A 3906-nucleotide genomic window follows, 5' to 3' on the forward strand; every position below is an offset into this window, starting at 1 on the left:
TTCCTTAATCAGAATCTTCGTGGTATAATCTAGAATGGATGGCGGCATTCTTGAGAATCCGGAAGGTCTAAACCTTGTCTGTGGTATTCTGAGTAGGATTCAAGGATTGAATGACTGTGATGAGCTTCAAACTCGCGATTGTGGAGCGTTAGTGACAGACGCAAAAGAATCACTGGATTCTATTCCGACATGATCGAGAACCGACAGATGAATAGCCGTGCTGTGACAAAGCGCGTTGAACATTTTCACTGAGAGGACGGGACTTTAGCCATTGAGAATGGTGATGCCCAACATACAGCTTGCCATGGAAAGGAGTAAGAAGGATTGGATTAAGACAGTAGGAAAGCAGAGAGACGGAAGGGACAAAGCATCTCCACATGCTTATCTGAAATTCTCACCAATGAATTACATAAGTATCTCTATCCTTATTTTATGTTTTATGTTATCCTCCATACCCATTTGAGTTCGCCTGACTGAGATTTACAAGATGACCATAGCTTGCTTCATACCAACAATCTCCGTGGGATCGACCCTTACTCGCGTAAGGTTTATTACTTGGACAACCCAGTGCACTTGCTGGTTAGTTGTGCAAAGTTGTGATAAAGAGATGAGATTGCAATTGAGCGTACCATGTTGATGGCGCCATTGATGATCACAATTTCGTGCACCAAGTTTTTGGCGCCGTTGCCGGGGATTGTTTGAGTTTGGACAACTGACGGTTCATCTTATTGCTTATATTAGGTATTTTCTTCAGAATTTTTAAGAATGAATTCTAGAGTTTCAAGGTGATGTTCTTATCATCACCAAAGCTAATTGATTTTCATCAATTTAGCTCTTGAATGTAATGTCTTGCTGAAGCTTGGCTAGCCATGTCTAATCTTTTTAGACTGAAGCTTTAGACTAGCATTGCATGATTCTTGGAATTCTTATTAAAAATTTTGAATCTCTTTATTTTCTTTTCCATATAATTTTTGAAAAATCCAAAAAAATTACAAAATCATAAAAAACCAAAAATATTTTATGTTTCTTGTTGAGTCTAGTGTCTCATTTTAAGGTTGGTGTCAATTACATGCATTCTTTGAATTCAATCATGTGTCTTCATTGATCTTCAAGTTATTCTTGATGATTTCACTGCTCTAATCTTTAGATTCTCTTGTCTTGAGTGTTTTGTTGTTTCTCATATGCATTCTCAACTTGTTAGTGTCAGTAGTATACAAACTTCTAAGTTTGGTGTCTTGCATGCATTGTTTATTTGATCTTAGTTTCATTTTGATTATTCCTTATTATTAAAAATCCAAAAAAAAATTAATTTGTGTCTTTTCAAGTCAATAATACAGAGAATTGAAGATTCAGAACATACAGCAGAGGAATTACACAGAAAAAGTTGGGCGTTCAAAATGCCCAATAAGAAAGGAAAACTGGCGTTTAAACGTCAGCCAGGGTGCTTGGCTGGGCGTTTAACGCCCAAAAGGGTAGCATTTTGGGCGTTAAACGCCAAAATGGATACCATTCTGGGCGTTTAACACCAGGATGGCACAAGAGGGAAGATTTTTGTTTTTAATGCAAATTTTTTCAAGTTTTCAAAAATTTTCAAAATCAAATATTTTTCAAATCATATCTTTTCAATCATATCTTTTCAAAATTAATTTCTCTTCATTTTCAAAAATAATTGTTAACAATTAATGATTTGATTCAAACATTTCAAGTATGTTGCCTTTTCTATTGAGAAAGGTTTAATATTTGAATCATATCTTTTCTTGTTAGCCAAGTCATTAATTTTAAAAATCAAATCTTTTTAAATTGTTTGTCAATCATATCTTTTCAAAACCATGACTTTTCAATCATATCTTTTTAATCACATCTTTTCAAAATAGTTTTCAATCATATCTCTTTGATTTCCAATTTCAAAATCTTTTTCAAAATCACTTTATTTCTTTCTCAATCTTAGTTTTCGAAAATCAATTACCATTTTTTTTCAAAATTTCTTTTAATTAATTCACTTTAATTTTCGAAATTTTTTTCCCTCTTCTCACATCCTTCTATTTGTGGACTAACACTCCTCTACTATCAACAATTCGAACTCCATCTCTCTTGATAAGTTCGAATTCTTCTTCTACCTCCTCCTTCTATTCTTCTTTTCCTCTGACATCTCAAGGAATCTCTATCCTGTGACATAGAGGATTCCATACTTTCTTGTTTTCTTCTCTTTCATATGAGCAAGAACAAAGATAAAAGCATTCTTGTTGAGGCTGACCCTGAACCTGAAAGGACCTTGAAGCAAAAGCTAAGAGAAGCTAAAGCACTACTCTCTGTAGAGGACCTAACAGAAATCTTCAAACAAGAAGAAGACATGGCAGCCGAAAATAACAACAATTCCAACAATGCAAGGAAGGTGCTGGGTGACATTACTGCACCTACTCCCGACTTCTATGGGAAGAGCATCTCTATCCCTGCCATTGGAGCAAACAACTTTGAGCTTAAGCCTCAATTAGTTTCTCTAATGCAACAGAATTGCAAGTTCCATAGACTTCCATTGGAAGATCCTCATCAGTTTTTAGCTGAATTCTTGTAAATCTGTGATACTGTCAAGACCAATGGGGTTGACCCTGAGGTCTACAAACTTATGCTATTCCCTTTTGCTGTAAGAGACAGAGCTAGGATATGGTTGGACTCACAACCTAAAGAAAGCCTAAACTCTTGGGAAAAGCTAGTCAATGCCTTCTTGGCAAAGTTTTTTCCACCTCAAAAATTGAGTAAGCTTAGAGTGGAAGTCTAAACCTTCAGACAGAAGGAAGGTGAATCCCTCTATGAAGCTTGGGAAAGATACAAACAATTGATCAGAAAATGTCCTTCTGACATGCTTTCTGAATGGAGCATCATAGGTATCTTCTATGATGGTCTTTCTGAACTGTCCAAGATGTCATTGGACAGCTCTGCTGAAGGATCTCTTCATCTGAAGAAGACGCCTGCAGAAGCTCAAGAACTTGTTGAAATGGTTGCAAATAACCAATTCATGTACACTTCTGAAAGGAATCTTGTGAAAAATGGGACGAATCAGAAGAAAGGAGTTCTTGAGATTGATACTATGAATGCCATATTGGCTCAGAACAAAATATTGACTCAGCAAGTCAATATGATTTCTCAAAGTCTGTCTGGAATTCAAGCTGCACCAGGCAGTACTAAGGATGCTTCATCTGAAGAAGAAGCTTATAATCCTGAGAACCCTTCAATGGAAGAGGTGAATTACATGGGAGAACCCTATGGAAACACCTATAATCCTTCATGGAGAAATCATCCAAATCTCTCATGGAAGGATCAACAGAAACCTCAACAAGGTTTCAACAACAATAATGGTGGAAGAAACAGGTTCAGCAATGGCAAGCCTTTTCCATCATCTTCTCAGCAACAGACAGAGAATCCTAAGCAGAGCCACTCTGACTTAGCAACCATGGTCTCTGATCTAATCAAAACCACTCAAAGTTTCATGACTGAAACAAGGTCCTCCATTAGAAACTTGGAGGCACAAGTGGGTCAGCTGAGTAAGAAAGTTACTGAACTCCCTCCGAGTACTCTTCCAAGCAATACAAAAGAGAATCCAAAAGGAGAGTGCAAGGCCATCAACATGGCCGAATTTGGAGAGGAGAAAGAGGCAGTGAACGCCACTGAGGAAGACCTCAATAGACGTCCACCCACTGAGGAAGGCCTCACTGGACGTCCACTGGCCTCCAATGAGTTCCCCAATGAGGAACCATGGGAATCTGAGGCTCAAAATGAGACCATAGAGATTCCATTGGACTTACTTCTGCCATTCATGAGCTCTGATGAGTATTCTTCCTCTGAAGAGGATGAGTATGTCACTGAAGGGCAAGTTGCTAAATACCTTGGAGCAATCATGAAGCTAAATGA

At 37.6% G+C, this 3906-nt stretch overlaps 1 non-coding gene across 1 annotated transcript; it reads right to left on the reverse strand.

Moving 5' to 3' along the window:
• Positions 1-2755: 2755 nt before the first annotated feature.
• LOC127740167 (small nucleolar RNA R71) lies at positions 2756-2863 on the reverse strand. The gene has a single exon (XR_008000848.1). It is a non-coding gene; the product is annotated as a small nucleolar RNA R71 (small nucleolar RNA).
• Positions 2864-3906: the final 1043 nt, after the last annotated feature.

This window comes from Arachis duranensis, chromosome 6 (genome assembly GCF_000817695.3).
Source record: "Arachis duranensis cultivar V14167 chromosome 6, aradu.V14167.gnm2.J7QH, whole genome shotgun sequence".
NCBI lineage: Eukaryota > Viridiplantae > Streptophyta > Magnoliopsida > Fabales > Fabaceae > Arachis > Arachis duranensis.